Here is a 24,023-nt window from a genome sequence, read left to right as displayed (position 1 = left end):
GTACAGTGAGGAACAGTGAGACCCTGGGAGAGAAGTTACACACAGCTCTCAGCCCCTCACACCCCTTTCCCACAGAGCCCAAGGGCGGGCAACGTCACATGACCTGTCATTCCTTTCCCTCCCCCCGGGGGGCGGGGCTAGGAGCGGAGGAAGTCACGTGTCAGAATTCGCTTCACCTTGGAGACGGCGGTGCGATGGAGGTGACCGGAGAGTCACGTGTGTCCGCGCCGTGACGTAGGGCCTTCCCATTGGCTGGCGGACGGACAGACTGAGCCCTGGGAGCGGTGGGAGGGAGTCGGACGGAGGCGCCTATGGAATCATGGGGGGGTGCTCCCCGGAGATGGAACCCTGTAACCTCGCACCCTGCATACTACCGGGGCAACTGTGCGTGTCCCGCCGGGCCCAGCACCGACCGAGAGAAACGGGTGAGAACCGGGGCGAGTGAGAGCCGGGGGGGGGAGGGGGGGTGCAATCACAACATAGTGAGAGAGTCCGGGAACCCACACACGGGCAGAGTTAGCGGCACTGGGGGGTACGGGCAGAGTTGGTATGGCCCGGGGGGTACGGGCAGAGTTGGTATGGCCCGGGGGGTACGGGCAGAGTTGGTATGGCCCGGGGGGTACGGGCAGAGTTGGTATGGCCCGGGGGGTACGGGCAGAGTTGGTATGGCCCGGGGGGTACGGGCAGAGTTGGTATGGCCCGGGGGGTACGGGCAGAGTTGGTATGGCCCGGGGGGTACGGGCAGAGTTGGTATGGCCCGGGGGGTACGGGCACAGTTGGTATGGCCCGGGGGGTATGGGCACAGTTGGTATGGCCCGGGGCAGTCTCAGAAGCGGGAGTGCTGCGAAGCGATGAAGAGAGGTCAGCTTGGTGGGGAGAGAGTCCGGGACTGAGGGGAAATGGCACGAAACCAAGCGAGACGGTGGGAAAGTCACAGTATTGTGAGGAGGGAGGGGGGAGATTCAGGGGGCTCAGAGTGGGGAGGGGGGAGATTCAGGGGGCTCAGAGGGGGGAGATTCAGGGGGCTCAGAGTGGGGAGGGGGGAGATTCAGGGGGCTCAGAGTGGGGAGGGGGCAGATTCAGGGGGCTCAGAGTGGGGAGGGGGCAGATTCAGGGGGCTCAGTGTGGGGAGGGGGGAGATTCAGGGGGCTCAGAGGGGGGAGATTCAGGGGGCTCAGAGTGGGGAGGGGGGAGATTCAGGGGGCTCAGAGTGGGGAGGGGGGAGATTCAGGGGGCTCAGAGTGGGGAGGGGGCAGATTCAGGGGGCTCAGAGTGGGGAGGGGGCAGATTCAGGGGGCTCAGAGTGGGGAGGGGGGAGATTCAGGGGGCTCAGTGTGGGGAGGGGAGAGATTCAGGGGGCTCAGAGTGGGGAGGGGGGAGATTCAGGGGGCTCAGAGTGGGGAGGGGGCAGATTCAGGGGGCTCAGAGTGGGGAGGGGGCAGATTCAGGGGGCTCAGTGTGGGGAGGGGGGAGATTCAGGGGGCTCAGAGGGGGGAGATTCAGGGGGCTCAGAGTGGGGAGGGGGGAGATTCAGGGGGCTCAGAGTGGGGAGGGGGGAGATTCAGGGGGCTCAGAGTGGGGAGGGGGCAGATTCAGGGGGCTCAGAGTGGGGAGGGGGCAGATTCAGGGGGCTCAGAGTGGGGAGGGGGGAGATTCAGGGGGCTCAGTGTGGGGAGGGGAGAGATTCAGGGGGCTCAGAGTGGGGAGGGGGGAGATTCAGGGGGCTCAGTGTGGGGAGGGGAGAGATTCAGGGGGCTCAGTGTGGGGAGGGGGGAGATTCAGGGGGCTCAGTGTGGGGAGGGGGCAGATTCAGGGGGCTCAGTGTGGGGAGGGGGGAGATTCAGGGAACAGAGGACAGGATAGATATTCAGAGTACATTGAGAAGGGCATGAGAGGAGTCATCAAGGAAAGAGGGGGTGGGACAGTGCCACAGAGGCAGGTTTAATTGTGGGGGGGTTAGTTGGTGAGGCCATATCCTTTGCCAGTGTACTGATACCTGTAGGGCTGGGAGAGCCACTCTAACCCCTCATAGACACTTGCACCAAATGATTCCATTTGACTGTAAAGCCGCACAGGCCCAACCAGTGTTATGGGCAGACTGCCTGGGTTACACTTGTGCAGAGCAGTGGCTTTATTTAACATTAGTTCTGGGGTTTCTTCTTCAGTCTGTCAGTTTGCTGCATCCGTCCTGCTTGGGTTTGGGGACAGATTCTAAAATGTATTTGGCGCTTCCAAAAAAAAGAGGAATCTGATATTCTGTGGGGAAAATAAACCACAAGCCATGAAAAGGCAACGGGTCCGGTCAGGGGCAGACTGCGCTGAAATATTTAATTAAAAGTCAATCGTTAAAGCCTGTAACGAGCAGCGTGTACAAATAGAGAGGAAAGGTGAAAGTCGGGGCATCCCGGGTCACTACTGGGTTGAGAAATCTGAGAGCGGCAAGTTCTGGGAAACAATACGGAGCCCGGCACTGAGCAGAACGTGACTAACGAGGCCAAAGGGAAGTCGCTGCACAAGGTTATTGGTGTGTTTAAGGGTGAAGACACACAGAGCTACTAGTAGCAGCTACTTGTCATGGCTACTAAGATAGACAATGCTGATCATTTACTGATAATTGTCTGTGTGTTTTAGCAGAGGAAATTCTCAGTTTTGTCTATGGCAGGGGATTTTCTGGAGTTTCGTAGCCTTGAAAAAGTAGCTGCTACTAGTACCTCCGTGTGTCTTCACCCTTAAGGAAACCTAGGAAGGAATTTTTTCATCCTATTATAGAGCATATTTGAAATGTGTGCTGTTTTTAGCTGCCCATGTAGGGAGAGCCATGTCTTGCAGTGGTAATAAATGCTGTATTGTTTCCCAGCAGCCTTCCAAGGGGCAGTAGGACCCTTAGGTTTATTGTATGCCAGCCGGCTGCTGTGCGGCATTGTAGGCACCTGGCGTCTGAAACGCAAATAGAACGAGTTTTCCTTTGCCGCTTTTCTTTCTCAAACACCCACATCTGTCTTTTTTTTTATATCCATTTATTCATATTAAATGCTGGCATATAAAACTTCCATGGGGTTTCTGACCACGTTATTGCACCAAAGTGTCCAGAAATATGGCAGATTTAGGGCAGTAGGGCACCTGCATTCAGTGGCACTTTCAGTAATGGCGGCGGGCTTTAGGAAGCTACTTGGCGTGGTCGTCGGGTGCTTTTATGAGTAATCAAATCCATTATTTTTCAATTCAAGCCTTTTTTTTATTATTTTGTATTTAGAAAGTGCTAGTGTATTTGTCAATGCTGTACTGTAGAAGGACGGGTGCTTAAAGGGGAACCTGTAACCCTTGAAAATAATTCCAAATCATTTTCTGTCAAGTTTAGCAAGATAAACTTTACTTACTACATATAAACTATTTATTTTTTTTTCCCTTGGAATTTAAAACCACAGCCAGCAGCCATTTTGTGAACACTTTTATTAAGGCAAAGCTTTGTGTCACCCCAAACTCTTATGCATTTGCCATATAGGTGATTTCTAGGAAGTGCTGAATGAATTGTACTTAAAAAATCTGAGCTGTCAATCATATATTGCCTGCCCCGCCTCTATGCCGAAGGCATAGAGGCGGGGCAAGCAATATATGATTGACAGCTCAGATTTTTAAGTACATTTATAACAGGTATGGATGATTAAATTAAAAAAAGAATCTGTGTTTCATGTTTAATTTGTAAAGGACTTTTATTATACAGGTATAGGACCGGGACCAAGGGTATTCCATATAAGAGGCGTTTCCGTAATTTGGATCTCCATACCTTAAGTCTACTAAAAAATCCATAAAACATTAATTAAACCCAATAGGACTGTTCTGCCCCCAATAAGGGGTAATTATATCTTAGTTGGGATCAAGTACAGGTACTGTTTTATTATTACAGAGAAAAGGGAATCATTTAACCATGAAATAAACCCAATAGGGCTGTTCTGCCCCCAATAAGGGGTAATTATATCTTAGTTGGGATCAAGTACAGGTACTGTTTTATTATTACAGAGAAAAGGGAATCATTTAACCATGAAATAAACCCAATAGGACTGTTCTGCCCCAATAAGGGGTAATTATATCTTAGTTGGGATCAAGTACAGGTACTGTTTTATTATTACAGAGAAAAGGGAATCATTTAACCATGAAATAAACCCAATAGGGCTGTTCTGCCCCAATAAGGGGTAATTATATCTTAGTTGGGATCAAGTACAGGTACTGTTTTATTATTACAGAGAAAAGGGAATCATTTAACCATGAAATAAACCCAATAGGGCTGTTCTGCCCCCAATAAGGGGTAATTATATCTTAGTTGGGATCAAGTACAGGTACTGTTTTATTATTACAGAGAAAAGGGAATCATTTAACCATGAAATAAACCCAATAGGGCTGTTCTGCCCCCAATAAGGGGTAATTATATCTTAGTTGGGATCAAGTACAGGTACTGTTTTATTATTACAGAGAAAAGGGAATCATTTAACCATGAAATAAACCCAATAGGGCTGTTCTGCCCCCATAAGGGGTAATTATATCTTAGTTGGGATCAAGTACAGGTACTGTTTTATTATTACAGAGAAAAGGGAATCATTTAACCATGAAATAAACCCAATAGGGCTGTTCTGCCCCAATAACGGGTAATTATATCTTAGTTGGGATCAAGTACAGGCACTGTTGTATTATTACAGAGAAAAGGAAATCAGTTTTAAGAGTCTATGGGAGATGGCCTTTCCGTAATTCAGAGCTTTCTGGTTAACGGGTTTCTGGATAAGGGATCCAATACCTAAACAGCTTTTTATGTAAAAGGCACCCCCATTTCTTTTCACGCAAGCACTGTTTAGATGGTACGGACATGGATTACATTCTTTGCATTTCCATATTATTATATAAGATAATAGTTCAGTGCCAGGTCGGGGGACGCAATTCTCCTTGCACTCCTAATGTTTCTTGTTATTAGTGGATTAGAGAAGGGTGCTGCCATCTGTATGGGGCCAGATGTTCAGCTGTGTTCTAGGGGCAGATTCCTGGATTATCGTGTCCTTAGCAGGGAATAAGCAATAGCAGAGTATATTTGCTTACCCCTGATTGCTGGAAAGAAGGGCTCTCAGGATAAAGGGGCCTGACACACACACACAGCATTCATGAAGCTCTAACACACAGGTATCACTGTTCTTTAGCTCTCACCTGTGACCGGCCATTGAGGAACAGAAGCTTTTGCCCGGAGGTTGTGCAGCTCTTTTTGTGTTATCAGATCCAGCCCAATATCATGTTCTGTTCATATTCTGTGAGATTATGGTTATTTTTCAAACATTCGTTTGGCTGGAATTGTCTCTGTGATTTATATGAACACGTAGGTCAGATAAAATGGGAAAAATATATCCCTGTATTGTTTCTATTGTACAGTACAGTATGGGGGTACAGCTTATTGTGTGCCCAGAACATTCCTTCTCTGTATATTTGTATTTATACATATGGGTAGGAGGTGCCATAGTGTTTCCCTTAGACAGTACAGTATGAGGGTATAGCTTATTGTGTGCCCAGAACATTCCTTGTCTGTATATTTGTATTTATACATATGGGTAGGAGGCGCCATAGTGTTTCCCTTAGACAGTACAGTATGGGGGTACAGCTTATTGTGTGCCCAGAACATTCCTTCTCTGTATATTTGTATTTATACATATGGGTAGGAGGTGCCATAGTGTTTCCCTTAGACAGTACAGTATGGGGGTACAGCTTATTGTGTGCCCAGAACATTCCTTCTCTGTATATTTGTATTTAACTTGCCCGAATGAGATCTGGGCGGTTTCAGGCCAGATGTCGGTCAGGCGTGCCCATACACCAGCAGATTAACTGCCAAATCGATCTAAAGGACCAATATCGGCAGATAGAATTGGCACCTTTACGTAGAAATTTGTTTCAGCTCACATGCGTTTCACATATTCGCCTGGCACTAAGCGTTAATTGGGCCTTCCAAGCAAACAGCGACAGAGCGGAGCACTTTAACACCACACTTTCTAAGCCTGCTTTCCAGGAAATCTCTGGCTGTTTAAAAGCATACATTCCCCAAATAACTGGCTTGACAGCAGAGATATTAAAATCTGCTCTGCACACAGTCTTTCAGGGCCGAGGAATTTATTAGCGAGATTATAGGCTTTCGTTTCTTTTATAGCTTTACATTTGCAATATAACTCAATTCGTTGGAAGGTTTTGTTCCGAACATGAGGAAGTCAGTTTATAACCTTCCGCCCATTGGAATCTGAAGGCCTTTTTAGACAGTTTGGCCCTTTACACTGATTAGTTGGATAACCCGAATGTCATCCTGCGTGTGGCTGCCTTGCCTGATCCGCTCCATGGCCAGACAGTTTGGCCCTGGAACTGATAAGCTGGATAACCCAAGTGTTATTCTCTGTACTGCTGCCTTAAATAGTATTGCTTCTATTCTTTTAGGGCACAAAGCTACACCTGTGCAACCCAAACTAAAAATATTGGCTGCCGATTCGACTCCTTCAAACCGATTCAGCAGTCCCTGTGTATGGAGACCCCTGACGGTCCTACCCGACCAATATCGGGGGGGGGGGGGGGAAATTGTCCAAGTGTCGACCGGGCAGGATTGATTTTCCTGTTGGATCAGGGACTCTGACAGCTCCATATATAATGCTATGCCTAAGCTTAGGGCAATTTTTTTTTACATAGCTTTAAACAGCAGAGCCAAAGTGGCACAGTCCACAAATCGGAGGATGTTCTGAACATGAAATAGTTGGCAGCACCAATCGTATGAAAGTGACTCCCATTGTAGGTCCCCCAAGGATATCGTCAGATACACAATTCATGCACAAATTTTATTGTTATCCGACCCAAATTTTTGGACCTGGTACAAAAATGATTGGGACGATAATTCTGAGCCCACGCACAGTCCGAAAATCTTTATTGGTACATGTATGGCTAGCTTTAGGGTGAAGACACATGGAGCTACTTAGTAGCAGCTACTTTTTCACGACTAATAGACTCTAGAAAATCCTCTGCCGTAGACAATTATCCGTAAATGATCAGCATTGTCTATTTCTGTAGGTGCTACTAGTAGCTCCGTGTGTCTTCACCCTTAGGGATCCATTGCCTGGCAAGTGTTTGCAGGTGATTTCCATGCTACTGTGCTTAATCTGAGATAACTGACTTCCTTAGGTAATTAGCGTTTTATAACTTCCAAGGGAATCAACCAATTGCAGTAGTTCACACTCCCATCTGTTGTTTAAATAGCCTTATCTCTCCTTATCTCTGGAATTCCATCCCTGCATTCCTCCCTTCCACTCTTCCATGCTGCCAGTATAGAAACCTAAACAAATGATCAGTTTCTGGCAGCGGCAGTGATCACTTTTCTCCATGTAAGACTATGGGTGGGGAACCTGCACAACTCCTAAAGAGATAGGGAGAACTGGTGGGGGGCAATGCTGCAGAGAATTACAGTACCTGCAAAGAGTAGATCATAAGGATATTATTTGAAGGGAAAAGCATAGAAAAGTCTACAGAAGGTAGGAAAACAGAACTTATAGGTAAGAGAAGGGAAATGGGGAAAGAAAAGTGAGAAAGATCATCGGTGGAAATGTAGGCAGCAGCGGGGAATATGAGTCAAGAGAGACAACTGAGGGGAGTGGGAAACGAAAGGGAGAAAAAATGGGGTAACGGGAAAAGGGGGGAAGGTAGTTGTGTATATAAGTTTAGAGCAGAAGTGAAAGGGGGAAAAGCAGAATGTTAAGGTGATCATACACTAGCCGATTTTTTACTTTAAAACGATCCAATAATATTGTTAGCTTATTGTATAGTTTTTACTTCCAGAACAATGCAATATTGTTAGCTTATTGTATAGTTGATGGTGTACGAACGATCGTCGGTCCACTAATTGGCCCAACATTATCGGCCAAAAAAATTGATCAGATTTAGAGATAAAATGTACCAATTGGTGTAAGGTGAGTGCCAGACATTTGTCGTTGAACAATTGTTCCCTGCGCATATCATGATTGACAGCGGAAGTCAACGAACAATATCGGATTGTATGTAGATGTAAGATATTTCAGTATTTTATGTCGATGGCGTCTTTTCAAATAGTCGTTGTCCGTGGATGGCATATCGTATGGCAAACCGATCGTCAAACGATCATGTACCGATTAGATCGTTCCTCTCAGAACGAGTGAAATCGGCTCGTGTATGGCCACATTTACATGTGGGAAGAGGAAGGGAACATTGGATGAGTTGGGGGAAGAAAGAAGGCAGTAAATGGGGGGGGGGGGGGAGAGCAGAAATGCTATAGGGAGAAGAAATTGGAGTTATGGGTAGAAGGCAAGTGAGATGGGAATAAGGGAATAAATTCCCTTATTGGATTATGGATCACCAAGCGGGTAAAGATGGCCTTACAGGGCCGTTAAAAGCTTCCGATGGACAGAGGTGGCAGTTTATTGGCCTGTGTATGGGGCTCTCAGATGGGCCTTCCCAACCAACATTTGGCCGAAAATTGATTTGAAAATCCCATTGGGATTAGAAACATATCAGCTTGTTGATGCAGTCTTCGCCCACCAGTGATCTGATTGTTTTGCCCGAGGGCTAAATGATCTGGCCAATCTGATATCATCCACCTTAAGGTGGCCATACATGTAGCAATTCCGATCTTTCGTGTGACCATTGGTCGCACGAAAGATTGTTCCCTCCACTGACGTTCAGGGCTGAATCGGCGGATATGGAGGTAGAAACAATAGAAATTCTACCTCCTTCTGCCGATTCAGCGCTGAACTGCTCGGGCACCTTCAGTGATGCCCGATCAAAATCTTTTAACCTGGCCAACTGACGAGTCAACGCCATCTTATCTGCAGCCTTCTGCGATATCGCTTGGCTCTTTGAGCCGCCATACACGCACCGAATATCTTACAAAACAAGCTTTTTGCACGATAATATCGGTGCATGTATGGCGGCCTTTAAGGTGGGAATATTGGGGAAAATCTGCTGGTTTGGCCAAAAGAAACAGATCTTTCATTTTAAAACTCAATAAGGAGCCATCTCTATGCTTCCCCAATCCTAGCAGATGGACAGCGTCCAGCTATGGGGGGTGGTGGCTTATATATCAAGACAGGGGAACATAACCAATCAGCTGACTGCTCTCTTTAATTGACATTGCCGGAGAGTGCATGTCGCTCTATATCTCTACATATCATTTAGCTGATTGGATCAATGTAAAACAAATATTTTAGGTTTCTCTTTTCTGTGACTTTGACCTTGGGTCCGGCTGAGGTCGCCTGTGCTTGTTCCCTCCCCCAGGAGTCTACGAATGCCGGTGTGCAGGGAAGGAATGCTTTTTGCGTGACACTGTACTCTATACAGGATTGTTAGGGGAATGTAAATGCAAGATCAGCACTTCTAAGAAATATGACCATTGTTATTATTGTGACTGTCGGAGGCTTAAACAAAGCGGCTATAGGGCCTCTATTAATCAAAATGCTGCTCACGTTGCATGTTTCACTCGCGCAGGCTGAGTTGTCCATTGGTAAAAGCACATTATATTCAAAATTAATTGTTATTATTATTGTTATTTTTTTATAACTACAATCATGGCATGCCGACGGTGTGAGCAAGGAAAACGTTGGTCCTTGTGGATCCAAGTCCGGGTTGGGACTCCTCCTTTTACATGGGAGTAGGAGAAACAATAGGTTAGCTGAAAGCAGTTCTAATGTGTAGTGCTGGCTCCTTTTGAAAGCTCAGACTCAGGCACACTTTACTGCTGCGCTGCAAGTTGGAGTGATATCCCCCCCTCCCCCCCAGCAGCCGATCAGTAGAACAATGGGAAGGGAGCAAGATAGCAGCTCCCAGTAGGTATCAGAATAGCACTCAATAGTAAGAAATCCAAGTCCGGCTTGGGACTCCTCCAGTTATATGGGAGTAGGAGAAACAATAGGTTAGCTGAAAGCAGTTCTAATGTGTAGCGCTGGCTGAAAGCTCAGACTCAGGCACACTTTACTGCTGCGCTGCAAGTTGGAGTGATATCCCCCCTTCTCACCCCCAGCAGCCGATCAGCAGAACAATGGGAAGGGAGCAAGATAGCAGCTCCCAGTAGGTATCAGAATAGCACTCAATAGTAAGAAATCCAAGTCCGGCTTGGGACTCCTCCAGTTACATGGAGCTCCTAACTAATTTACAAGAACAAAAGCCTCAGACAGTTGTATTGGCTCACTAAGAACATTTTGCCATAGGGCTGGGCGATATACCGTTTAATACCGAATACCGGTGTTTTTTTAAAAACTATATTCATTTTTCAGATACCGCAATACCGGGGTGTCAGGGTACTCATCCGTGCGGCCCGGTCTCGCGCGCGTCCCGTTGTCCGCGGGACGTTTCGCACACACGTCCAGGTGCGCGTGCGTCAAAGCGCAAGTACATGTCAAAGCGTGCACGTCTGCTACACGCTGACGGCGCCGGTTCTGCGCATGCGTGGGGGGGTATTTAAAGCTATCAAACGCCTCCTCCTGTGCTATGTTGTCTGCGGCCTTGCCTGGGAAACTAAGCCTGCCTGATTTACCTTACGACTTTCTGTTGCCGATCCTTCGCTTGCCTGACTCTGATTTTCAATACTGCAGTAATTATTCTCTAATTTATTAGGAAATGGGGTTAACACCTAATCATGCATGGAAAAAAAAATACCGTCAAATACCGTGACACCGATATAATTTTGAAAAATACCGTGATATAAATTTTTGGTCATACCGCCCAGCTCTATTTTGCCAAGTCCCATTTCTGTGGGATTCTATAAAAAGCTCATGTTTTTGTATCAGATGTTTGTGGTTTGACACCATTGTTGTGCCCTTCAGCCCAGTCATGCTTTAGTTACTTTACACGGTCACCTCCCTCTGTACCGCACTGCTGCTCTGTAGTCGGAACTACATATGTGCAATGTTTAGAACCCAGCGCTACGGTTATAGTATTGTCTCACTGTATCCCCAGATCCAAATGGCATTTGCATGGTATGTGGCTTTATCCAGCCAGTCATTTTTAATTAACTGCATTTTAAATTGAGGAGGCGGGGTGGGGGCTTAACCCATGCTGCTGAGTAGTTATATACCAGGGTAGCACCCTGTGTGTGCCAGAGTGCATATAAGGATGCAAGTTCTCAAGGCTGGCTAAGGAAAGAGTTAACGGGAGGTAACTGATTAACTGATCAGAGCAACACAAAGCAGCTTGTCATGTAATGCAATGAAAGGAAATGATTGTTGTCCCCCCCCCCCCCCCCACTGCACCTCAGGTCTGTGAGGCAAACCACATTCCCTGCACCAAACTGAGCAAGAACTATCTGCTACATATCAACTGCACATACACAAGCCCTTCATATGTAAGTCTGTAATCTGAAATTATATTTGTAATATTATATTTAGACTGCCTTGGTACTTGGGAAAACTGTTCCCAAGTATTCAGCTGTTCCTGCTGAATTGTGCTTAGTACAGGGGAATCCCTATGCTGCCATAGTTTTATGGTATCTCTCTGTACAGGCTATGAGCAAACTTAGGGGTCTGTTCCTGCTGAATTGTGCTTAGTACAGGGGAATCCCTATGTGCCATAGTTTTATGGTATCTCTCTGTACAGGCTATGAGCAAACTTAGGGGGCTGTTCCTGCTGAATTGTGCTTAGTACAGGGGAATCCCTATGCTGCCATAGTTTTATGGTATCTCTCTGTACAGGCTATGAGCAAACTTAGGGGGCTGTTCCTGCTGAATTGTGCTTAGTACAGGGGAATCCCTATGCTGCCATAGTTTTATGGTATCTCTCTGTACAGGCTATGAGCAAAAGTAGGGGGCTGTTCCTGCTGAATTGTGCTTAGTACAGTTTCAACCTGCCCAGTGTTGGCCATAACAGTTAGTGGGCCCCATACACAGGTCAGTGAATTGCCAACTCCTTTTGGATGGACCAAGCTGGCCTGTCTATATCCAATTTATGGATAGATTAAGATCTTTCTGTAGAGGCTGTGAGATAATCTAGGGAGTGGATGCTAGGGGCAAACAAACATACATTAACATGAAGAACTTGGTAATTACATGACAGATGTAGTAGCTCCAGTTTGTACCTAAATATTAAAGTAAGTAAATACAGGAATGTCCTATGTGAATTATAAGCAATAGTTTCATACTCGGCTATCCAATCCAATAGTCGGCAAAATGGAAGCTCCTACCTTCATGGCCTTTTCCGAATACTGGATCCTATACCTGCACTGTCTAATGGAAACAATATTCCAGCTCCCTTCCCTCCAGGTTGTGAGTACAAAATAAGCTGTAATGCCATAGTTTTGCTGCCTTGCACCTCTTGGGTTTGTATGTTTTCCCCCGAAATTGTGTGTGTGTGTGAATGTGATAGATTGTTAGCTCCTCTGGGGCAGGGGGCTGACGGGAATGATGTGTAATCTGTCGAATGTGTGATTACTGTATAAATAATAAACTGCTTGCTTTAATTTCAATATTCTTCAGTACAGGGCAGATTTATTATTGATCGAACTGCTGTAAATCCTTATCGATTCTTCAGTTTGATCTCCTTTGTAATCTATCAAACTTGCCTAGCGGAAAATTGATATTTAATCTATTAAATCTCATACCTGGGGGCAATTTGTCAGAATGTGTTTGAGTGCTCTGTGCAATCAAATGTCTTTATATGGGGGAGCGTTAAAGCTCAGCGCTGCCCAGCACAGCACCCAGCACTATCACCTATCCAAATCTGACCGGGGAGAAAAGATTCAGATAATAAAGCAAATTGCCGAATACAAAAGTCTCTGTAATGTTTTTCTGACGGCCCATAATAAAAGTCTGTGCTGCTGTCGTGTTTCTTCTTGCACCAGGGTTTGTTTGGGAGGGATTAAACCTCTGTTTATAGGCAAATAAACCATGCGTGTCGGCACAACAAAGGCAGTCACGCGGTTGCCATTTTATGAAATGTCAGGATTGCAAATAATTGTAACCCAACTGGGACATTCTAGGTTTTTAAGCTCCAAAAATGATGATTTTCTGTACGACCTTTGGCATCTGGTATAGCGCGCCGTGTCTGTCCCAGCCTGCCTTGTTCCTTGCTGCTCGCGAGACGCTTTATCTGATAACTTTTAAATAACCTTTTCAAATTGTACAGATAAGGACCTGGGAAAATGCCTCGAACTGGCCTTCTCTGGACATGGCAATAATGTTACAAGAATTTACTTTTTTTTTTATGTAGTGTTTGCAATTAACCTCCAAAAAGTGCAATGTTTCTACATCCGTGTTTGTAGAAAGGTCACGGATGAATCAGTAAATACATAACGTTGAGTAGTTTGGATTCCCAGAGTTTCATTATAAGCGCCATTAAGCTGGACGTGTTTGGCCAAGTCGACAAATGAGCAGATGTTTAATCAATAGGGAGATCAGTTTGACCCTGTTGGTTGACCCTCGGTGAGTTATTGGGTCACGGGGGCAGCTTGTGCTGACCTGTGCATGGTGCACTCTGCTTGATGTGGTCTTTCTGCCCAATTAGCGTGATACTAATTGGGAATTGCTTGATTTTTGGCCCATACCTCGTTGAGGTAAAACCCTAGGTTCAATTTGGCCTTATTACTTGAAAAAGGCAGTGTAGAAATTCCAGAACTCCGGCTGCTTATTTTGGTTTCCAGAGCGTTCTAGGTTGGCCCACATTGCTTGGGATGTAAAGCCAGAAGGACTGTTTTTTTTTCACTGTTTTTTTTTTTCATTGATGGAACCCTCTCCTGATGCCCTCAGGTCCACATTCCTCATATTCTTCCGCTTGGTCCAGAAAGTCATGAAAGCCAAGAAAAAGTAATGGGCAGCTCAATACCTTGCTGACTCAATCAAGAGTGGCCATTGTAGTTCCCTTTGCTGTCCATGATTCCCAGCAGTCCAAGTGGAATGTGGTAGGGAGGACATCACTGGAAGGATCCATTAATGAAATTACATCTCATGCAGTATGGTGCAAGACCAACCCAGACCTGCCTTGGAATTCACAATAAGAGGATGGAGCTCTGAAATTTCTGTTGCACATTATTTTTTTAATGAGGCCTAACTAAACCTAGGCTTTACTTTCCTTGCAAAGCTCTTCTTATGTCGTAACCCCCTTGTACAAAGCCAGTGGTGGCTCAGCCTTTGATGAGGGACTCGATTTCCTGTGGCAACTCCTTGTGACCCTGGACAAGACACTTAGGGCAGCGGCAGACGGGGAGATAAGTTGCCGGACAATTTCCGGAAGTCGCCCGAAGTTGCCTTGCGACTTCCGCAAATCATAGTGACGCGTATGCCATCCCACCAGTGATTTACATTCTTGCTGGTGGGATGGCATTGTGGGGAGATTAGTCACCCGCGGCAACGAAGATTTGTCGCGGGGCGACTAATCTCGCAGTCTGTCACTGCCCTTAAAGGGGACCTGTCACCCTAAGAAATAATTCCAAATTCTTTTCTATTGTGTTTGTCAAACAGAATACACTTCACTTACTCTATATAACTAATATAATCCTTATTTCCTTCAGTCTTGAAATTACACAATCACTGCCAGCAGGCAGGCGCCATTTTGTGGACACTGTTAGCTTTGTATTACCCCAAAATCTTGTTTATGTGCCAGAATGGGGGGCCAGATGCCCATACCCATGCACTGGCTACACAGTTAGTTGGTGAGGAGGGACGGGAATGTGAGTTCTGAATATAAAGTGAAAGCAATTGTCTGCCTTGCCTCTATGCCTAAGGCATGGAGGCGGGGCTGGCAGTATATGATTGACAGCAGGGATTTTTAAATGCCTTTATAATGGGTTTGGATGTGTTAATAAAACAAAATGAATTTGGGTTTCATGTTTAATTTGAGAAGGACTTTTGTTATACAGCTTGGTATGTCTGGGTGACAGGTCCCCATACCTAGTGCACCTTAAGGGCTATGGCATACGGGGAGACTAGTCACTGCGCGACAAATCTCCCCGTTATGCCATCCCACCAGTCGCGGGCGACTAATCTCCCCGTGTGCCAGAGCCCTAAGGGCTCTGGCACACGGGGAGATTAGTCGCCCGCGACAAAACTCCCTGTTCGCGGGCGACTAATCTCCCCGAGTTGCCTTCCCCTGCCATCCCATCGGCGACAATGTAAGTCGCCGGTGGGATGGCAGACGCGGCGGGGCGATTTCGGGAAATCGCCGAAAAAGACTCGCCATCCTGCCAGCGACTTACATGTTCGCCGGTGGAATGGCAGGGGAAGGCAACTCGGGGGGATTAGTCGCCCGCGAACAGGGAATTTTGCCGCGGGCGACTAATCTCCCCGTGTGCCAGAGCCCTAATGCTGTAGGCCTTCCCTCCAGCTTGCCCAACCTACAGTATATCTGTCAAAAAGTTAGGCAGTATAGATAATCCCATTATAAAAATGCAGCTTTTCCTTTGTTTACAAACACTTTTTGTACCAACTGTGTTTATTTTCTCTGTTGTGTAAAGAGAATATAGTGTGTATACGGTATCTGATGGCGAGAGAGGCCGTTCCTGTGCTGGCAACTTGCTGGAGAATTAGGCAGGCTGCTAAATAATGGAATGTGGCAGTACTAGGTCATCTTACCTCCCGATCTCTCCTTGACACAGATATGATCTAATGTTTCTCTTGCATTGCAGAGTCGAGCTCCTCCGAGAAGAAAATTCCGCTCCGACATGGCTGGATCCCCATCACCCGGTTAGAAGGTAAGAGTTCAGAGTTACCCATTTGCATTTGTCTTTGTCAAGACCTTCCAAATGCACATACTTGGACTTATATAAACACTGGGCAGATTTACACCTCTGGGCAGTATCCCATAGCAACCAATCAGTGATTTCCTTTGTTCAGCCAGCTGCAGGTAGAGCACTGAAAGCAAACATCTGGTTGGTTGCCATGGGATATTGCACAGGTGCAGTTTATAAATAACCCTTATTCTCTCTATTGCTTTAGGGAAACTTCCCCCCCAAAATTTTTGCAGAATATTTTTAAAGAGAAACATAATCTCATATATAGTATATGTAGTCAGAACCAGCAGTGCTGAGGATAGCAAAGGACAGGCAGATACTATTTTCAGTAGCAGTTACATATATAAATAGCTGTTAATTCTAAACAACTTTTTAAATATATACGGGTATGGGACCTGTTATCCAGAATGTTCGGGACCTGGGATTTTCCGGATAAGGGATCTTTCTGTAATTTGGATCTCCATAACTTAAATCTGCTAAACCTCATTTAACCATGAAATAAACCCAATAGGGCTGTTCTGCCCCAATAAGGGGTAATTATATCTTAGTTGGGATCAAGTACAGGTACTGTTTTATTATTACAGAGAAAAGGGAATCATTTAACCATGAAATAAACCCAATAGGGCTGTTCTGCCCCAATAAGGGGTAATTATATCTTAGTTGGGATCAAGTACAGGTACTGTTTTATTATTACAGAGAAAAGGGAATCATTTAACCATTAAATAAACCCAATAGGGCTGTTCTGCCCCCAATAAGGGGTAATTATATCTTAGTTGGGATCAAGTACAGGTACTGTTTTATTATTACAGAGAAAAGGGAATCATTTAACCATGAAATAAACCCAATAGGGCTGTTCTGCCCCCAATAAGGGGTAATTATATCTTAGTTGGGATCAAATACAGGTACTGTTTTATTATTACAGAGAAAAGGGAATCATTTAACCATGAAATAAACCCAATAGGGCTGTTCTGCCCCCAATAAGGGGTAATTATATCTTAGTTGGGATCAAGTACAGGTACTGTTTTATTATTACAGAGAAAAGGGAATCATTTAACCATGAAATAAACCCAATAGGGCTGTTCTGCCCCCAATAAGGGGTAATTATATCTTAGTTGGGATCAAGTACAGGTACTGTTTTATTATTACAGAGAAATAAGGAAGGAAAGGAAATTAATTTAAAAATTAGAATTATTTGCTTATAATGGAGTCTATGGGAGATGGCCTTTCCATAATTCAGAACTTTCTGGATAACGGGTTTCTGGATAAGGGATCCCATACCTGTATTATAAATTTTCACATATTTAAGTGTGGCTTTATCACGCAAAATTCTGTTTGGACTTGCATCAATTTTAAAGGACATGTCAATCCCAAAAAAACATGTTTAGCCTAATAAAATAAAACACATAATTCTAAGCAAAAATGTATACTCTGGGTTGACTTGTCCTTTAAAGGGGGAATGACAGGTGGGTGTAGGTGACTTGTTTCACATAACGAAGCAGACAGGCTCCCTGCAGTTCTGCTCTTCAGCGTCTCTCTCTCTCTCTCTCTCTGCGTTTTTAATATTTCAGCGTTCCCAGCAGGGCGCTGACCGGCAGAATGAGAGTGACAGGTTAGACAGGCCCATCAATCATTCATGCTGAGCCAATCATCTTCCTGCTGAAGCGGCGTCTCTGGAAATAAATCAAATTCAAAACTTTGGCGCAAACTTTTTTTTGTATTTAGCTGAGGGATTAAACACCTCTTCCATTTTGAGGCATGGAACTCTGTGGTACCTACTGGCACCTTGATGGGGTCCTGGTATGCTTCCCTGGAAAATTACACTGGGATTCTATGAATGAAGGAATATTCATTGTGGGTTGAACACTTATCAATAAATAAGGCCTGTGGTCTCTCTTACAAATGCCTTTGTATTACTGTACTGTAAATAAGGTGACCCTGTATAAACCAAATGGGATGAGCAAACTTAGGGGGCTGTTCCTGCTGAATTGTGATTAGTACAGGGGAATCCCTATGCTGCCATAGTTTTATGGTATCTCTCTGTACAGGCTATGAGCAAACTTAGGGGGCTGTTCCTGCTGAATTGTGCTTAGTACAGGGGAATCCCTATGTGCCATAGTTTTATGGTATCTCTCTGTACAGGCTATGAGCAAACTTAGGGGGCTGTTCCTGCTGAATTGTGCTTAGTACAGGGGAATCCCTATGCTGCCATAGTTTTATGGTATCTCTCTGTACAGGCTATGAGCAAACTTAGGGGGCTGTTCCTGCTGAATTGTGCTTAGTACAGGGGAATCCCTATGTGCCATAGCTTTATGGTATCTCTCTGTACAGGCTATGAGCAAACTTAGGGGCCTGTTTCTCCTAATACTGGAGCAGTGAGGGAGACAGAATCTGAATAGGGCTGCTATAGCCTTAAATTGGATATAAATTCCCTTTAGTAGTGACCATTTAAGTTGTCCTTTAAAGCAAAGAAGCATTCAGACCATACACAGGAGTGTAGATTGGTACATTGGACACTTTGCAGTTGTCAGTTTTTATTCCTATTTCTGTTCAGTTTATTTTGCTGTTGGCCTCGCTGCTGCTGTAACTCAGTATGACTTATGCGTTTCCCTTCCCTTTTAACATTGTTTCAATTCTGTTTCAGGTCCCTTCCCCGGATTTTTTTGCCTCCGGCACTTCCTGAAACCACAACCGGTTTTGTAGTTTGTCGCTGTAAACATCCCCGACTGGAAGCTGTGAGGCTGCATTTGAGCTTTCAGTCTGGTGTTTGCTGCTACCGGCTACAGACGCTTCTCCCCCTCGCAGTGCGCCGGCCTGTTCTGTAAACCAATGCTCTCCCTAAATTACTTATTAACTTATAAACTTAATTATCAGTGATTTATTAACCCATTGCATGGCAGAACATGACATTCAAACCACTAATCACACTGGTTTCATTTCAGCTTTGTAGTTTTGCCTGGCATGTAAAGGGTCAAAGGTTGCTCCCCCCTCCACAGAGAACTCCCCTACATGGGAAGCATGGCACCTATGGCAAATGCTGTGGATTGGTTGGGGATTACAAGCAAGAGATCCCTGATTTGCCATAGGTGGATCAGATAGGCGCTGTCTCTATACTCTGAGAGACCAATGAAGCAGTCAGACTGTCCCATACACCATTAGGGCGAAGACACATGGAGCTACTTAGTAGCAGTTACTTGTCACGGCTACTAAACGCCAGAAAATCCCCTGCCATAGACAATACTGAGAATTGCCTTTAACACACACGTAGAGACAGTTATCAGTAAATGATCAGCATTGTCTTTTTTGTAGCTGTGATAAATAGTTGCCACTAGTAGCTCTGTGTGTCTTCACAGATTAGTCGCCCACAATAAACTTAAGTACAACAGGTGACTAATCTCCCCAAAACGCCTTTCCACTGCAGCAATTTGAATCGCAGGTGTAAAGGCATAACATGATGCTTCGTTTTTCCGAAGTCGCACAATTTCACACAACTTCGTGAAAACAAAGTGACACGTATGCCTTTCCATCGGCTGTTTATGTGGGCAACTTATCTGTCTATGGGGCATTAGCCCTAAAGGTGGCCATACATAACAATTTGCAGGATAGAGGTTCAGGGCTGAATGTCAGATATTGAGGTATAAACAATAGGACTTCTGCCCATATCTAACAATTTAGCCCTAAATGTAGCTTTTTTGTGTGCACTTTCAACAGCGCCCAATCAAAATCTTTTGTCTTGCCCATTCGTTGAGACGACTGATATCCAAGGCTTTTTCGATATCTGTCATATCGACATGCACCAATTATCGTACGAAACCTTGTTTTGTACGATAATATCGGTGCATGTATGGCCGGCTTTAGGCAGGGCTGTCCAACAGGAGGTCCATGGGCTGGATTTGGCCCTCCAAAGGATTTTTAAGGCCCCCCCCCCAGTCTGCTCAGAGGCTCCATAGACTTCACTATATAAATTAGAGAGCACTGGCCATAGGGATCCCCAGCGTTCTTGAGTGAATAAACCAAATATACGACACACAAAGCACCATTGAAACATGTTACACATGTAGGATGTTTAGGATTACATGGCAGGCTGCCCGCATTACCTACTCACACCCTTACAGAAGGCCACGCCCATACTGCCCCTGGCTGATATCATTAGGCCATGCGTCTATTCATACACGGCTCCTGTATGGAGCTCCAGTATCACTGTAGTAGTTGCAGCATTTTCCAGTGAGTGCATTCCATCATTGGGACCCCCCTCGACTATATTTAATGCAGCTCCCCCCTTAATTAAAAACACAGTCATTTAAACATCTGAAATTCTACCGTTATTCTTTATTAGAAAAACATTAAACCGTCAGTACAGGTGATTCCCCCCCGGGGGGGACCTGTTTCCCAGTCTTGGGTCCCCAGATGTTGCTGGACTGTAACTCCTACACCACTTGCTGGGGGCTGTCTAAAAACATCTGGGACCCCCGGGGCAGAGAAACAAGGCTCTAAGGAAGGAGGCCGAGTTCCTATTGTGCATTATCCACATTCCCAAAGCTTTCAGGAAGATCATTCCGGCATACAGAAACTTCAAAATCATTTTTCTAGCAGTATGTCCTCCCCAATTGCTTTGATAAACAGAAGTCACATTTAGATCAGCAGTTATTTAATACTGGGAGTTGTAGTCCAGCAGCAGCAGCAGTTTACCTTTCCCTTGGTGTAATTAAAATGTCATTAGTAATTATAATAATTGTGGCTTCTGCAGGGAAAGCTTCTCTGTTATTATTATACTTGTCAGGTCATTATTTGCACATGTCCGTAGGGCAGGATTCTAGAAATAACACATTTCGGGAAAAATCTAAATGAATGGAGATTGCCAAAAAATAATAGGCGGGTTGACATCAGTGGGAAAAATGGTTTCACAAAAGTTGGGTATTAATAGCCTATAGCAGGGGTCCCCAACCTTTCTTACTCGTGAGCCCCTGTCAAATGTAAAATGAGTTGGGGAGCAACACAAGCATCATAGGGGTGCCAAATAAGGGCTGTAATTGGCTGTTAGTCTGCAGAGAGGTAACCAAACAGCCTATAGCAGGTTATGTTTGCTAGTTTATTTTGTTTTTATCTAACTAAACTTGCCAGCGAGCCAAGAATGCAGAAATGAACACATGCTACGAGGCCACTGGGAGCAACATTCAAGGGTTGGTGAGCAGCATGTTGCCCCTGAGTCACTGGTTGGGGATCCCTGGCTAATAATATTAAACTAATTCCCCCTTCCCAACAACATCAACCAAATTGTAAAAAAGAAGTGATAAGTTTGACCATAGCTGGTAGCCAAATGCAGAGATGTGCAGCAGGATTGGTGGCCGCTATGTTTGGCTGTATGACATTTGGTGCCAAGGTGGAGATGGCTGATACAGGGCCAGGTTGGCTTTAAACCACTAATGTGAAGCCTCAGACAGTTGATACAGCCAAACATGGCATCAATCCCTAGGTCAGTGATCCCCAACCAGTGGCTCGGGGCAACATGTTGCTCCCCAACCCCTTGGATGTTGCTCCCAGTGCCCCCAAACCAGGGAGTTATTTTTGAATTCCTGACTTAGGGGCAAGTTTTGGTTGAATACAAACAAGATTTTCTACCAAATAAAGCCCCTGTAAGCTGATAGGGTGCATAGAGGCTGCCTAATAGCCAATCACAGCCCTTATTTGGCTCCTCCATGAACTTTTATGGTGCTTGTGTTGCTCCCCAAGTCTGTTTACATTTGACTGTGGTGTGATGTGTAGTAGTTTGAGTAGGGGGAGTATTTGTTATCCAGGGCACAGATATTAAGGTGGCCACACACGTGGGGATTTGCGATCTTTCGTGCGACCATCGGTCTCACGAAAGATCATACAATCAGCCACAAACCGTTCAGGGCTGAAACGGCAGATAAGGAGGTAGAAACAATAGGATTTCTACCTCCTTTTGCCGATTCAGCGCTTAAAGCAGATTTTGGTCAGACGCCTTCTATGGCGCCCGATCAAAATCTTTTAACTGGCCCGATCGGCGAGTCAACCGATATCAGCAGCTTCCTGCGATATCGGTCGACTCGCCGACTTGCCATACACGCACCGAATATCATACGAAACGAGGTTTTGTACAATATTATCGGTGCGTGTATGGCCAGCTTTAGAATCATCTCTAATTGAACCCAGAGGTTCCACCTGTTTGGTGAGGTCCCCAAATGAGCAGATCCTTTCCCCATAAACCCACTTAGAGATGGGCAATCGCTGTTTGATCCGAGTGATTGACCCTTATGCTGAAAGATCATATAACATTTATGGGATGCAGGCCAACGGGGCAAGGACTAATGTGCTCCTCACCTCAACACAGACAGGCCCATCTACCCCGGCTCAGACTGTTGGCAGCTTTCATTGGCCCATGTATGGCCTCCATTGGGGTTTGGCCACAGAAGCACAATGTTAGAGGCGAAAGAAATAAGACACATGAATAACTTTGTTAGAAGGGGACTGCAGTAGTCAAATGGGAAGCCCTAAGGACATGGATAAGACTCTTACCCCATTTGTAATACAAAGCACACAGTTTGCCCAGGAGCAGTAACCCATAGCAACCAATAAGATGCTAGCTTTTAAACAAGTTATCAGAAAATGCTACCTGCTGATTGGTTGCTATGGGTGATAAGAAGTGTAGCTAACTTTGCTCCTGCTATTACATTACCCCATTAAATTGGCAAGTCTTATAAAGGTAAATGTGAAGGATAGGGGCAAATACCCACGTACTAATGCTTTGTGCTGTTCCCGCTTCTCTCCTTCAGGGTTTTTTCAGCATTTGCTTTCCCTTTGCAGAATGTACCCCACCCTGGCGTCTCCTTGCTGCCAGAATCCTGCGTGATAGCTTGCTCAAACCCATACGTGTACGAACTGGCCTGCCGGGCCCTCGCCGCCTCTCGTGCCCGTATTAGTCTATGTAAACATCCTACACTCAGCTCGTATGTATAACCTGACTGGGTGGGGGGTGTTTGCCTCGACTGATCTGGAAACTCCTCCAATGGAATGTGGAAATCGATAGCGTTGGTAGAAACAGTGGGGCTTGTTTACTAACACCGGGCAAACTTGCACCTGGGTAGTAACCTATGGCAACCAGTTGAATCTGTTTCTATTGTTTTACGTGCAGCTGGCTATGGGTTGCTACCCAGGGGCACATTTGCCCAGTGTTAGTAAAAGGAGGCCTGCTGTTTCGGAATTCATTTCTCATGTAATTTTGAATTACTTTATTCCTTATGCAAATAAACTAAAATACAAGTATATTTGTTTGGTGTATTTTATTACATGCACACAATACTGTATAGAACTATGGCGAATAACTTAAAACGTATACTATAAATATCATGACAGTATGCCTTTATTTCTAAATGACACTTTGGTGTGTAGGTACCATCTTAGTGCATTGTGCCTCAGAGTCTGAGCTTTCAGCCAGCGCTACACATTAGAACTGCTTTCAGCTAACCTATTGTTTCTCCTACTCCCATGTAACTGGAGGAGTCCCAAGCCGGACTTGGATTTCTTACTATTGAGTGCTATTCTGATACCTACTGGGAGCTGCTATCTTGCTCCCTTCCCATTGTTCTGCTGATCGGCTGCTGGGGGTGAGGGGGGGGGGGGGGGATATCACTCCAACTTGCAGCGCAGCAGTAAAGTGTGCCTGAGTCTGAGCTTTCAGCCAGTGCTACACATTAGAACTGCTTTCAGCTAACCTATTGTTTCTCCTGCTCAGTGTAACTGGAGGAGTCATGAGTTAGACTTGGGTGCTGTTCTGATATCTACCATTAGGTGGGGGGCATGGAAGCATTTTCAGCAGTGCAGGTGTCAGGGAATTTTATTGAGACAAAAGGCATTACAGAAATAACATCAGAATAAAATGAAACTTTACATCATTCCCAGAGACAGTAAGAAAGTAACACATTACCCTTCAGAATAAAGACAAACATTTCTTCATAACACATGATTTTTCTTTTCTTCTCACCCCCATTAAGACCCCTTCTGTAACACAATAAGACATTTTCTTAAGACCAGAACTAATATAATTAAGACCATGTTTAAGTCTCCTGCAAAAGTGACTGGCATAAATGTATAAAGGAACTTAGCAAATGTCTGTTTGGACTGGGGGACCATAGACCTTAATGAGCCATTTAACTGGATATCCAGAACCTCACTGCATATCAGCACTCTCCATTACTACTTCTAGATTAGTCATGGTGGTGTTTCTGCTAGAACTGGGCCAGGGCCTTGGAACCTGGCCAACAGAGGC

At 45.2% G+C, this 24,023-nt stretch overlaps 1 long non-coding RNA gene and 2 other non-coding genes across 3 annotated transcripts; all 3 read left to right on the top strand.

Annotated features, from left to right (window-relative positions):
- Nucleotides 1-201: 201 nt before the first annotated feature.
- Nucleotides 202-21,269, top strand: LOC116411685. The gene is made up of 3 exons (XR_004223284.1): nucleotides 202-425; nucleotides 15,635-15,700; nucleotides 18,381-21,269. It is a non-coding gene; the product is annotated as an uncharacterized LOC116411685 (long non-coding RNA).
- mir30d (microRNA mir-30d) lies at nucleotides 18,438-18,518 on the top strand. Its single transcript, NR_049642.1, has one exon. It is a non-coding gene; the product is annotated as a microRNA mir-30d (primary transcript).
- A 1,401-nt stretch (nucleotides 21,270-22,670) lies between the features above and the next one.
- mir30b (microRNA mir-30b) lies at nucleotides 22,671-22,750 on the top strand. Its single transcript, NR_049558.1, has one exon. It is a non-coding gene; the product is annotated as a microRNA mir-30b (primary transcript).
- The last annotated feature ends 1,273 nt before the right edge of the window (nucleotides 22,751-24,023 follow it).

The sequence above is a fragment of the Xenopus tropicalis genome, chromosome 6 (genome assembly GCF_000004195.4).
Source record: "Xenopus tropicalis strain Nigerian chromosome 6, UCB_Xtro_10.0, whole genome shotgun sequence".
Lineage (NCBI taxonomy): Eukaryota > Metazoa > Chordata > Amphibia > Anura > Pipidae > Xenopus > Xenopus tropicalis.
Note: the sequence above shows the minus strand (reverse complement) of the source record. Positions and strands in the feature narration are given on the sequence as shown.